The sequence below is a fragment of the Myotis nattereri genome (assembly GCF_964212035.1).
Source record: "Myotis nattereri genome assembly, chromosome: 10".
Lineage (NCBI taxonomy): Eukaryota > Metazoa > Chordata > Mammalia > Chiroptera > Vespertilionidae > Myotis > Myotis nattereri.
Window position 1 is genome coordinate 29,905,875 of NC_138085.1, and position 14,035 is coordinate 29,919,909.

At 49.0% G+C, this 14,035-nt stretch overlaps 1 protein-coding gene across 3 annotated transcripts in view; it reads left to right on the forward strand.

Annotated features, from left to right (window-relative positions):
- Positions 1 to 1,312: 1,312 nt before the first annotated feature.
- Positions 1,313 to 14,035, forward strand: part of ST3GAL5 (ST3 beta-galactoside alpha-2,3-sialyltransferase 5) — a gene marked incomplete at its 5' end in the record, with an annotated part of 42,540 nt that continues 29,817 nt past the window's right edge. The window contains one exon of one of the 3 annotated variants that reach the window (XM_081100726.1): positions 1,313 to 1,508. The remainder of the gene's footprint in view (positions 1,509 to 14,035) is intronic. The other 2 variants (XM_081100723.1, XM_081100727.1) reach the window with 2 other exon arrangements.

Here is a 14,035-nt window from a genome sequence, read left to right on the forward strand (position 1 = left end):
CTCTGGGAGGTGGGAAGGCCATCCTCCCACCCTTTGCTTTGGGAGGCTTCCCTCCTGACCTCAGTTACCCAGCCACACATTTGTTCCAGAACCCCGGTCCCCGGGGAAGAACACACACACACACACACCTTCAAACCCCGTTTGGAGCAATGCAAATCATGTAGAACTCCTTGCAATAAAAGAGTGACAAGACGCTGGGCCTATGCAAATATATTTGGATCAAAGTCTAGGTCACAGTGATGGCGAACCTATGACACGCGCGTCAGAGGTGACACGCGAACTCATTTTTTTGGTTGATTTTTCTTTGTTAAATGGCATTTAAATATATAAAATAAATATCAAAAATATAAGTCTTTGTTTTACTGTGGTTGCAAATATCAAAACATTTCTATATGTGCCACGGCACCAGAGTTAAGTTAGGGTTTTTCAAAATGCTGACACGCCGAGCTCAAAAGGTTCGCCATCACTGGTCTAGGAGCTTCTTTTCAAACAGGAAGTGGTATTACAACAGGCACACAACCACGATGCTTTGAATTCATCATCGTGAGAGGAAAGCAGACCAACTTCACTGACGAGTCAAGTCATGGGGCACATAACACACAGTTACAGAAATAACATATCAACGTTTTAAACTCCTTTACATTTCTTAATTTTAGGAGTCACTCATATTTATGTTGTTTAAAAGTCTAGACTCAAAGGGGACTCCGGAGGCATGGGAGTGGGCGCTCCGAGGACAGGCTCTGACGCTGACCCAGGCCGCTGCTCTGAATGATTGAGGGTGACCCATTTCTCTCTCCCCGGACCTCGATCCCCCGTCTGCAAGGCTGCAGCGTCGTCTCTCTCCATTGTCCCACACGTGGAAGGCTGCTCCAAAAGTTCCCAGCCGCGCCCGTGCTGCCCGTGCTGGCCTGGGGGGCCGCGGAAGCTCGGGGCCAGTGTGGGCCTGGGGTGCGGTGGCCGGTGAGTCAAGCGGGCGACTGTGGAAGCCCCTCCATCCGCTGGCTCCGCACCCACGAGTCCCCCGCGCGGTAAGCGCCTGCCCTAGACGCAGACCGAACGCATCCTTTGTTCGGTCCACCCTCCAGCCGCCGCGCACAGTTCCAGACCGGAGGACAGCCGGCCCACCGCCCGGGCTGCGTCCCAGTAGGGGTGCCCAGCTCCCCAAAACATCGCCGGGAGGCGGGGCTGTGCGTCCCGGGGGCGGGGCCGCCGCGGTCGCCTTCGCGCCCTCCGATTGGCTTCCGTGCGCCCCGTGACGCGCATCCCGCCCCCACGCCCCTCCACCGCCTCCGCGCGGGCGAGCAGTCGGTCCGGCACTGAATGGGCGCGAGCGCGGCGCCGGGGGCAGGCGGGCGCGCGGGGCCGGGGGCTGGCTGCGGGCCGGCGCCCCCTCCCTAGCATGCGCACGAAGGCGGCCCGCGGCGCGAAGCGGCGGCCACTGCAGGCGCGAGCCGAGGCGGCGGCGGCGGCGGCGGCGGCGGAGGCGGCGGCGGCACCTGCCGGCCGAGGTACGCGGCGCAGCCCTCTCCTGGGCGCAGCGGGGCCCACGGGCTGGGGGCGGCGGCGGCGGTGCGTCCTGGCCCCCGCCTGGCCGGGTCTGGCGGCTCCGCCCCCGCCCCCGCGGACAGCGCCCGGGGCACGGCTCCCCCAGACGCGCCTTCCGGAGACGTGGGCTCGGGCCGGGTGGACGGACGTGGGGCGCTGCGGTGGAGGCGCAGGGGTGGACGGCGGGGGTGTGGAGTCCAGCCGCGGTCGCCCTCTCCCCCAGCGTTCTGCAGCGGCTCGGCGTTTAATTCATTGCTGGCAGCTTCCCAGCCAACAGAGCCGAGTTAACTCGTTTCCCGGGATCGGGATTGGGGGACCCTTTTTTACAAGGGAAGTCGTCGCCCCGGAGAAACGACCCTTGGCACCTACCGGGAAGGCGTCCTGGGTGATGTCTGCGGGTAGAAACTCGCCGGTGACCTTTCCTGCCCCCACTCGGCGCCCAGCCCTGCGGGAGAGACATGTTTTGGTGATCTTTGGCTGCTTCTGAATTGTAAGCGGTGACTTGACCTGGGTGTGCATGTATTATGCGCCTTTAAGTGTGTAAGTAACGCCAGGTTTTCGGAGAGCATCTCTGAGGAGCTGGGCGAATAGGCAGGGGCGGGGTTCCACCGCCAGCCCACGCCAGCTGGGTGACCTTGGCCGACATCGGTGTCCCTGCGGGGCTCAGTCTCCCGGACTGTACTGGGAGGCTTGACCTGCTCGTGGTCGAGGGCACTTCCAGGCCCGTGGTCCCATGGTTCCGACCGCAAAATGTGTTTTAGGAGTGAGGAAGGTGCTGCAGAATCACCAGCCGATTGGAAAGACTGATTTTATGTCCTCGTGTCTTCATTCATGTGCCATGTGACCTCGTGTCTTCATTCACGTGCCATGTGACCTCTGCTCTTTTGTTTAAAAGAGAAAATGGTTTCGCAGGCGTGCTTTATCTGGCACCTGTGGGTTGCCTGCTCTTCGTGCCGAGCCTGGTGCGGGGTGTGGGGCTATAAAGAGGAAGGAGACCGGCCGGCTCCCTGAGCTTGTGGCTGCTGTTCTTCTTCCACTGAAGGATGCCTGTCCTGAAACTGTGGAAGGGGAATCCTTGTCTGTCGCGCGAAGGGCACTGACTCAACAAGGGTTGTGGTTTTACTTGCATAATCCTGCAAGTCGACAGCTTTGAAGAAGGCTTTTTTTACATCTCTCCTGCTAGAGCTGGGGATCACCGAAATCCCCACCAATGCGTGCTTGGGCAGCGAGGCTGCGGTGAGCTAGGAGAGCCTACTGTACCCAGATGCCGTGGGTCTTCTTTACATGTCTGTTCAGCCCGTGAGCGCTGCTGAGCCTGTGAGATGAAGTGAGCCATGCTCATAGTTGGTAGCCGTTCCTTCCTCTAGGCCAGTGGTCGGCAAACTCATTAGTCAACAGAGCCAAATATCAACAGTACAACGATTGAAATTTCTTTTGAGAGCCACATATTTTAAACTTAAACTATATAGGGAGGTACATTGTTATTCACTTAATTAGGGTACTCCTCAGGCTTAGGAAGAGCCACACTCAAGGGGCCAAAGAACCGCATGTGGCTCATGAATGGCAGTTTGCCGACCACGGCTCTAGGCAAGAAAATTAGTGGGTGAGATAAGAAGGCATGAAGGGGTTTATGGAAGAGAGAAAGAGAGGCTGACAGGCATAAATTCTAAAAAAAAAACTTACATTTATGACTTTCTTTTGAAAATGCCTGTAATTTTGCCACAAACTACCAAATTGTCCCTTGTTACCAAAATAGATTGGTATTGAATTTTAAGGATATTTTCAAGGCAGAGTAAGAACAAACCCTTTGTTCTTTGATTTGCCTCCTCCAGTTCTTCCCTGCTTTCCATGCTGGGCTGTTTGTTGGCAATAAGGGACGTTCATCCAGCAGGTTGGCTCTTGGGAAGTGAATGGACAACCAAGGAGGATCCGAACTACCTGGCTGCCCTTTCAGCCCTCATGTCTTTATGGGGCTCCCGTATGTATGGGTGGATGGGTGCCTGCTTACTCAGCTTTGACAGCTACAGATAAAGCTATTTTATTCCAATTTTTGAGTAACTACAACAGTAGTTCCTCACTAGTAGATGATGAGCGCAACATCCCTTTTCACCGCCACTTTTCACCAAGATGCCGGAGGCCGGATTTGGATTAGGAATCACATCAGTTCCTACCTGGCGGAACCCTGTGTGTTCTCGGCAAGGGCAGTCACCTCTAGGCCCAGTCTCCCCTGGGTCAGGCAGCAGCACAGGCTGAGCTGTGGGAACCCTTGAGCTCCAAGAGTCCCCGTCTTCAAGGGAAGAATTTCCTGGCCACACTGCTTTTCTCTGTCTCAGCTCACTTGCCTCTTACTGCAAAGGCTGCTGGGAACCTCTTTTTCTTTAGTTTTTATAACGTTGTACTTTCTATACTTTGTTCCTGCTTCTCTGACCTGCCTCCCCTGCCCCTCTGAATTTCTACTTTTTAAAACATGCAATTCCTGACTAGTCAGGGACTCTGACCTCTTTTCCCTTAGATTGACAAATAAAAAAGTACACCAGCCAACACAGTAATAGCCATCTGGTGTGAATGAAAATTATACTTACGTTTTTTGGATCAGGTTGACAAAAAAATAAGTTTTTGCTTGTGCCACAGAATTTTAGTAATTTGTGTGTGCCATGAGATGAAAAAAGTTGAAAATCTCTGTCCTAAAGAAAAAGCCCATTTCTTGTTTTGTCTTTTGAGGCCATACAAGACATAACATTTTGTTCTCTCCTTACATGCCATGGAAAAATAGCCAGGATTAAGTGATTGAATGGTTCATCAAGTCCTATACCCATGAATTTCCCTTTAAGTTTTTAATATCTGGAATCATAGTAGTTAAGTATTGTATGATATGATTCAATTCATTCAAAGAAGGAAAATTGATGAAAACAAATTAAATTTTAAAAGTCTACTTTGATGAAATAGTAGTTCTGTCTTTTGAATGTGAAGGCTTTTTTTAAGATTAGGTGTCATTTTCATAATTAAGGCTTGTATGTGTTCCATTTAGAGCTGGAGCAGTCTTTCTATTACACGTATAGCGTTCCTTCTTCCCTGGCCTCCCTCTCTCAGCATCTGCCTGTGTTGATCCTGCTTTTTGATCCTCTTCTATCTGTTCTTCCCCTCCATTCTGCTTTCACATCTTGTTCTCATTTCCTATTTAGAGGGCAGCAGCAAGGGAGGAGAACAGTGTGGTACTTTATCAAGGCCGCCAATACACTCCTCTTGGCTTATCATTTTCAGTAATAGAATCCTTAGTCATCCAGGACTTGGTGGCTAGTGCAGGCTTCTTGCTTATCCTCCCCTAGACCAGCGCTGTCCAATGGAAATATAACCCAAGCCACACATATCATTTAAAAATTTCAAGTAGCTACATTTAAACATTTTAAAAGAAATAAGTAAATTAAAGTTTGAATTTTTCAGGAAGATAAAAACATCAATTAAAAAAGTATTTTTATTTCAGAGAGGAAGGGAGAGGGAGAGAGATAGCAAGCGAAGATTATACTTTCACAAAAATGGAGTATACACACCAGGTCATAAAATTAGTTCTAACACATTTTAAATAATCAGTATCGTACAAAGTTCTCTGAACACAATGCAACTAAATTATGACCGTTTTAAGAGATAATTTTTAAAACTTTAAAAAAATTGGAATTTGAAAGATAGAGAAGTAATAATGAAAATAGATGTTAAAACTTTTGGATGAATTGTACACTTAAAAACGGTGGGAGCCCTGGTGGGTTTGGCTCAGCGGATAGAGCCCTCAGACTGAAGGGTTGTGCCTTCAATTCTAGTCAGAGGCATGTACCTCAGTTACAGGCTTGATCCCTGGCTCCCGACAGGGCAAGGGCGGGAGGCAACCAATCTATGTGTCTCTCTCACATTGATGTTTCTCTCGCTGTCTCTTCTCCTCCTTCCCACTCTCTAAAAATCAATGGAAGAATGTTCTCAGGTGAGGATTAATAAGAAAAATCAACCAAACAAACAAACAAAAAAACCGGTGGGATGCAACTAAGTCAGTATTTCGAGAGAAATATGCAGTCTTAATTGTTCATATTAGCAAGAAAAAAGGCATTAATGAGCTAATCACTTAAATTAAGAAGTTAGGAACATAGCAACTACAATAAATCCAGTAAGTGAGAAGGAAGCAATTTTTTAAAAAACAGGTGAAATTGATTTTTAATAATATATTTTAGTTAACCCAATATGTTCAGTATATTGCCAAATCAAGTTCTAAAAATTGTTAATGAGCTATTTTACAATTTTTTGTTCAACTGCGTCTTCAAAGCCTCATTGGTGTGTATCTTACACTTATGTAGAGCACATTTCAATTTGGTCTGGCCTTATTTGAAGTACTCAGCAGCTACATGTGGTTAGTGGACAGCACAGCTCTAAGTCTTAGCCAGTAAACATTGAGCTGATTTGTCTCGATAAAGGGAAGAGTGAGAGCTAACAATGGTGGAATTCAGTTGTCTGCCAAGAGACTCTAGAGAGTAATGGTAATCTGGCAGTGTTTTTGTGGTTGGCTAAGAGAGTGGGCTCTTGGTGACAATCTTGATACTAAACAACCCCTCCCCCGCCACAAACGCACATGCTACAAAACATAGGTAGAACAGGAAAAGGGGTAAATTACTGTCTCACTTTATCCTCACCTGTTCTGGACATGTTATATATGTCAGCCCATTTAATTTTCACAAAAGCCATATGAGTTTGATACCATTGTCACCCCCGATTTTACAAATGAAGATACTGAGGTTCAGAAAGCTTAAGAAACTCTAGAGGAGAGAGCTGGGATTCCGACGGGGGCAGTCTGGCCTGCAGCGGGTAGATGAGGTAAATGCATGCCATCTTCGTAGCATCTAGTGCATTCCACCCCGCCCTTCAGAAAGGCTCCTGTGCAGATTCCTGGGAGGGTGTAGCTGAGGGCGGTGAGATGGCTCTGTTTCCTGGTGCAGGTCTCGCGTTCCCAGGCACACCTCCGGACTCATCTCAGCGCACAAGAGGAGTTCTCCGTCACCGGTCCAGCCTCAAGAAAAGTCTCTCCAAAATCCAATTCCATTTTCCATTCTCCCTTCCCCGCGTTGCTCCTTTCGGGATAAAATCCCCTCCCGCCCTTGCACTGCTTCCTTTTCTAGCCTCGCTCGGTACATTGTGTCCTCCTGAGCTGGACCTGCAGACACTCTGTCGGGAACTTTTATCCCCTGTGCCTGCTGTCCTTGCTCAGGTGGCACCTGCCTCTCCTGCCCACCCCCTTCGAGTCCTACTCATTCCTCCCTGGGCCGAGCCTTTTCTAAGCCCCCTCCTAGACACATGCATACACACGCACCCCAATCTAAAACATCTCCTGACACTGCCTTCCTGTCCTGTGTAGAGTCAGTGGAGAAGAAATGCCATGAAAATAATGACACTGGTCATAAATCTACTTGTCCAGTTTTTAACAATGAGATTGTGGGAGCTTTTTGAAGAAGAGGCCGTCCGTGTGGCTTATTTCTGTATCCCCAGCGGCATGCTCCACACGGGAGTAAAAACTGGGCGTGTGCGTGAGGGTCTGCCCGCTTGGGAGCCTGCCCAGATGCTGCTTTCCCCAAATGTGTGGAGCAGAGAGTAAAAGGGCTGTATATTTGGGGTGTAAGAGGAAATGGGATGTTTCAGCCGTACCTTCTGCAGACCTAAGCACATGCGTGAAGTGGCCCGAACAGGACTTTGCTTTGTCTCTTATATGATGGTTGCCTCTCCTGCAGGCTCCCAACTGCCAGGGCCTGTCCCTTTGCTGGGTCCTTACCACGTGCTGACTTGGGGTTTGACAGGACCAGTCTGGTTCTTCTGTTCCTATAGGAAAATGGGATTATCCAGTAGACTGCCTGTCCAGTGCTCCCCCTTCCCTCAGCCATCCACCCAGCCAGGTATCCCTGAGGAGTATCACTGAGGGCCTGTGTAGTGACGTCACTTCCTAGTCCCACACTTGGTTGTTTTAGAGTTTGCATACATTCTGTCCCATGATCTCGTTCCCCGTGTGTCCCCTTAAACTCAGGTTTGGGGAAGGTCCCTACGGTGGAGGCTGCTTGAATTGGGTCCCAGGGTGGCTTTTGTTAATTCTTAATTCTACTAACATTCACCTTCTCTCACTAAGAATTATTTATTCAGCCCGACTGCTTGTATTTCCCTCCAGCTAAGAGTGAAATCTCTCGGGAAAGAGGTAGCTCCCAGATTTTGCTTTCTTCGTGGCTGTCATGGGGTTGCCACAGACTCGTTCTCCTGTAGCATGCCCTGCATATGCAGTTTGCTGTTACGGGGCTACCGCCAGAGAGCTATAAGCTAAGGCCTTCCGTTAGAGCTTGGAGGACCCAAGAGGAGGGGCAGTTCAGTGAGCAGTTTCCTCAGCTTACCTCAGTGTCACGCCTTCTTTCCTCTGGCCCCTCCTCTGCTGTTAAACCGTCTCAGAATGGTGGCAGTATGTCCGTCGTGTCCCCCCCCCCCCCCCCCCCCCGCCATCAGTGGCCTGAATTGGTTATTATGCAGCTGATCTCGGCTGACTGGGTGCTATAAGAACAGCCGCTGCCAGCTCAGTCACCAAGTCCTTGCGGCATCTTCTTCCTGACGTCTCTTGTACCCTTTCTTGCCGTCCCTGCTCTGGCTCAGCTCCCCCGCCCCTCTGGCCGCAGTGATCTCAGCAGCCCCTTGCCCACCACTCTCCCTTGGTCACCTTTGTCCTGAGCTCACCACTTACGGCTGCTCCGGGCCTCCTTTGGGCCAGTTTGGAGGGCCAGGTTCCTTCTTAGTCGCATCTCCCTGTGATCTGGCCTGAGCACACCTTTCTGGGCATTGGACATGCCCTTCCTACCGTCAGATAGGCCTCTTCTATTTCAGTCCCTCGAGGACCCTTTCACACAGCACCCCAGCAAAGCCGCCCTGGCTTCCTGAGCTGGCGCCAGTGGGTCCTTGCCCAGGGCCTCCCAGGAGCACCGCCGCTCCCCTAGCGCAGCGTCAGTCAGTATTTGGGGTATTTAGGTGCTTTTCACTCTCCCTGCCTGGATTCTTCATTTATAGAGGAAGGGAGCCTTGTCTTGTTTATCTTTATACTCCCAGGGCCTGTGTGTGGAAAGTGCTCGTTAAATGCTTATTTAATGGATTACTAGGTAAACAACAAATTACAGAACAGTACAGACCAGCCCTTGTAGAGTTGGGCTCTACAAGAGAATTTAGCCCTGATACTCTACGGCAGCCATTGCATGTTATGAATAACTTCTCTCCTTTGCCTCTGGAATGAATTTCAATTCAGACCATCCCTGGAAGAATTGAGACTCTCAGATCCTTTTCCTCATTGTCCAGTGCAGACCCGCCTGAAGAAGGCTGGTGGGACAGCGTGCTCTCCATCCTGATAAAGTATGCGTGTGCAAAGAGAAAAGACCCTAGAATATAGACTGGCATGCTAACTGGACATCCCTGGGCTGCAGTGTAACAACCAGTATGTGATTTCAAAGTGTTCTCTCTGCTTCTACATAATTTCTGGCTTTGTGGTAACAGAGTTTTAAAAACACGTTTCTCGAATAAGCCAAATCAGAGCTCCCAAGCTTGGTTGTGCCTCAGTATAAGGTGGTGGAGAGTTGGAGGTTTTGTTTTGAAATGCGGCTCCCGGTGCCCTGCCGCGGTGGGCCAGGAATCACGGAGCTGGGCCCTCAGCGCTGCCCCGGGAGACCTGGGCTTCGGTGCGAGGATGGTTAGCGCTCAGGTGGCCCTTTTTGCAGCCACTGGGCACTTTGTAAACTGAAGGGCTGAGTTCCCAGCAGGCATGACTCACCGTGAGAGCAACGGGCATATCTGTGGCTGCTCTCAAACAAATCCAGAGGTGGTGCTTTTTCTTAATAGCTAACGGTGGACACAACCTGGAGTTATTTGAATTAAGTCGATAGAGGAGTCTCGTGTGCTCATCAGCTACCACTGGGACCATTCCTGTTTCCCTGCCCTGAAGTTTGACCTTGTTTGACCTCACACAGAATTTTATCCTTATCCAGGCAAGAATCCACCAGTGGGTGGTAAAACAAGTAGGTTTGGTGAGGAGCAGGATATTTGCTTAGTCTCTAAGTATCTCCCATCAAGTTACTTATTAATTACAAAGGGAAAATTGTAACTTGACAGAGCAGAAACCTGCCTTACACCACAACTTTAACCAATCGGTCCAATTTAACACCAGATCAACATCATGTGTCTTTGGGAAAAATGCACAAAGAAGGTCACAGAATCACTTCTGTGATATTTCTGCCCCAAACGGGCAACTCCAATCCGATCATGATGAAACAGACAAACCTCAAAGTAGGGACATTCCACAAAACAGTTGGCTTGTACTTTTCAAAAAATGCCAAGGTCATGGAAGATAAAGTAACTGTTTCAGATGAAAGGAAGCTGAAAAGATATGACAGCTGAATGCCACATGTGACCCTGCTTTCGCTCGCAAGCCATCTGGGGGACTACAAGGGAAATTTGTGTAACATCTTTAGAGTAGATAACACTCCTGAAGAAGTAATTTCCCGATTTTTATGTATAATGATAGCCTGTGGTTATTGTATAAGGGAAGGCTAAAATACTTAGGTGTAAATATCATGTCTTTGGCTTACTTTCAAATGGTTAAAAAAGGAATATGTGACCTGGCTGGTGTGGCTCAGCGGTTGAGTGTCGACCCAGAAACCTAAGGGTTGTTCGTCCCATTCCTGGTCAGAGCATATGCTGGGATTGCCAGCTGGACCCCCAGTAGGGGGCGTGCAGGAGGCAGCTGATGGATGACGTTCCTCTGTCATCAATGTTTCTATCTCTCTATTCCTCTTCCTTCCTCTCTCTCTCTCAAAATTAATAAAAATATATTTTAAAAAATAAAGTAATATGTGGGTTATACACTGAGTGGCTAGGTTATTATGACCACCTGACGTTTGTAGGCTAATTAGCTATAATTTCGCGCTGAAGTTGCTAAAGGGCCAGACCATTATAAATAGGGAAGCAGGTTGTTTACCACAACAGTAGAAGTGATTTATTTCTGAAGATATGGGTAAACAACGCGATTTAACAGCCTTTGAACGTGGGTTATATTTGAACATGAGTGGCCAGATTAGTATGACCACCCCATCAGTACTTCGTTGGGCCACCTTTTGCCTTCAATACTGCGACAAGATTCTTCTTGGCATTGACTCCATAAGATGTTGAAAAGTGATGTGAGGAATCTGACACCATGCCTGATGAATAGCACTGTCCAGTTCTGTGAGATTTGATGGTTGTGGAACCAGCTGCCTGATGGCTCTTTTAACTTCATCCCACAAATGCTCAATTGGATTGAAATCTGGTGATTGTGGGGGCCACCTAAGCAAGGTAAAGCCTCCCTCATGTTGTTGAAACCACTCCTGCACAATACGAGCACCGTGACATGGCACATTGTCTTGTTGGAAGAAGCCATCTCTATTGGGATACACCATCAACATGATAGGATGAACTTGATCACAACGATGCTTAGGTATGTTGTGCTATTCAGACGTTGTTCCACACGAATTAAAGGGCCCAAATCATGCCAGGAAAACATGCCCCAAACCATAACACTGCCCCCACCAGCTTGAAGGGTTGTACTCATGCATACGGGATGCATGCTTTCATGCTGTTTCTGCCAAATTCTCACTCTGCCATCTGCATGATGCAACTGGAAACGTGATTCATCGGACCACATGACCTTTTTCCAATGCTCGACTGTCCAATCCTTGTGTTCCTGTGCGAATTGGAGACGTTTTATCTTGGTAACTGCAGACAGCAAAGGTGTTCGAACAGGCCTTCGGCTCCCATATCCCATACAATGCAGTGACTGGCTAATTGCCTACAAACGTCAGGTGGTCATAATAATCGGGCCACTCAGTGTATATACAACATGGTAACAGGGCCAATGTGATGATTGTTAACAGTTGGGGAGTCTGGGTAAAGGGTGTAAAGGAATTTTTCATACTCTTCTTGCAGTCTTTCCGTAAGTGTGAGATTTTGTCAAAAAATGAAGTTTAAACACTCAGAAGCCTCCGGCTCATGGGGCTGCAGCCAGTCTAGCATCAGGGCCTCGGTGGGGCTTCTCAGTGCCCGCCCTTCCGGTGGTGGGTTCTGAAGTCATTTCCCACAACCCGAGCTCTCTCCAGAACGGGCTCTGCTTCCTCTGGCATCGGCAGAAAGCAGGATGGGCAACCACTGACAGTGTGGCTTCAGCTGACGGGAAGGTTTCTTCAGCTGCCTGTGGCGGCGGCGGCGGCTGCTGTTCAAGACCACTCCTGCTGGTCATCCTCAGGTATCTGGTCAACCATCTCTGAGCCACGCATTGACCGGGTTTAGGCGAGGCCTACAACTGTCCTGTGAAAGTGGCTTCCCAGGCAGAATGTGACTTTGAAAATACGTTTAGTTGCAGCTGAGGGTGCTCTTGCATGAATTCAGTGTAGTTCACCAGTGTCAATGTAAGGAGCGTCCAGACCTGTAGAGAATTTTAATGAGTTTACTTGAGCCAAACTGACAGTGCATGCCAGGAAAGCAAGATCTCAAATGCTCTGGAGAATAACAGTTTTGCAGCTTCTTTTATGCATTTGAAATTAAGGAGGGGACATAAGGACCCTTGGAGAAAGCAAGGCAGGGATTGGGTTATAGGATAGTTAACAAAATTATGTGCTCTCTTGAGGGCTAACACCCCTTAAAGGGTTATTACTTTCGATATTTCTAAGGTGTGTTAACCTAGACGCACAGGAACAGTGGCTGGGTTGGCTCGAAACCTTTCGCTGAAGAACTTACAGGCCTGGGGTGTGACTAACCACCATGACCTGCCCAGTGAGGAATTTATGATCAGATCACCTTTGAGGTTACTTTCTAAAGAACCCCTTTTATTCGTCCGCAACAAGGTGCTTTGGAAGAGCCCTTGCCAGCAAATATGGCCCAGGGCCTCAGAGGGTGCGTTTTGCCCAGAGCTTGGCATTGGCCAGTTAAAGATGGCCCCTTCTCCTGCCTGACAGAACCTCATATTGTATGTTTTGGTAGAAATCCTGCAGGTACTGTGTTCTGCATGGGAGGCGGGGGAGGGAAGGGGGTGGTGGTGGTGGTCCCTTTCCAGCTTCCAGTTCGTTTTTATCCACGTGAGGGCAGCCTTCTGTGCTCTGGCTGAAATCTCCCCTGTGGGGTCGGGGTGGCAGGGACAGTTCTTGGAGTCAGGAGGGTAGCTGTAAGCTGGGGGCTGAGGTTGGTTGTGGGTGGGTCTGCTTATCTGAATTTGCAAGTTCCTCTGAACTTGTCACCCCAGGGAACAGAATATGGTAAGAACGGTGGCAAAGTTTCTGTTCCTCCTTTCTCTTTCCCTTCCAGCTCTTCTTGTCCAGAAAGTCCTGCCCTTCACATCCTGCCCCTCCATTCTCTCCTCTCTTGTGTCTTCCCTTTTATCGTTTCAAATCTATCTTCTCCTTATTCCAGCTTCCTGTTTCTGACTCCTACATGACCATAAAGTGTTAGCATAAGCTAAGTTTTATGTTTCCTGTTCTTTGAAAAGTAGGTAGGTGAGACTTGATTTTAGTGGAGGAAGGGGCAATAAAAGTGTTCTCACCCAACCCTGCTCTTTACATATTAGCAAACATCCTCAGAGGTGACTTGGCCCTGGTCAAATAGCCAACAGCGGGACAGTTGAGTATTTTACCTCTTTCCTCTTCTCTTAAAAAGCAAAATAACACCCTGGATGGGCAGGTCACTTGATTAGAGCGTCATCCTGATATGCCAAGGTTGTGGGTTCCATCTTTGGTTCGGGTGAAGAAACAGAAGGAAGCTAGGTAGACAGGGTTGGGACCATGGGAGGTGGAAGTAGAACCAGGGAACTCAGAAGGTGGAAGCTACTAAGGCAACCCATCTGGGTAGGGAAAGAAGGGTGTGCCTGAGAGCTGTGAACTTTAAAATGTAAGACAAGCAGCTTGCAGCTAACCAACCACAAGGCAGTGAGGCCTGATGTTATTAAGGCAGAATTCTTGGAAAGAACCAATCAAAAGCTAGCAAGCATATATACAAAAAAGTACATGCTTTCTCTCCCCAGTGTGCTAGGTTCCAGGCTCCCCTGTGCCCGCATGGCTGATGGCCCTGTGGGACTCTACACATGGACTAATACGCTTTAATCCACTTGGATGCTGAACTACACTCGACTGTAACATGGAACCGAAGCTCCGGACGCTGGCTGCTCCTGTAACCCCAGCTGCACCTTTTCCAGGACTGCCTTCTCTCAATAAACTTTGCTCCCGCTAACCATTTTTGTCCTCGAATCCATTCTTCGGTTTTTCAAGACAACAAATTCTGACTCAGAACACCCCACATTTTGGTTTCAAGAGCACCTACTGTTGCAGATAAGCTGCCAGGCGGCGCGGGAGAATTAAGTCAGCCGGGCACTCAGAGAAAATTCAGCAAAGTTGCCTTTATTGCAGACTGCACTATTGCTATGACTCGG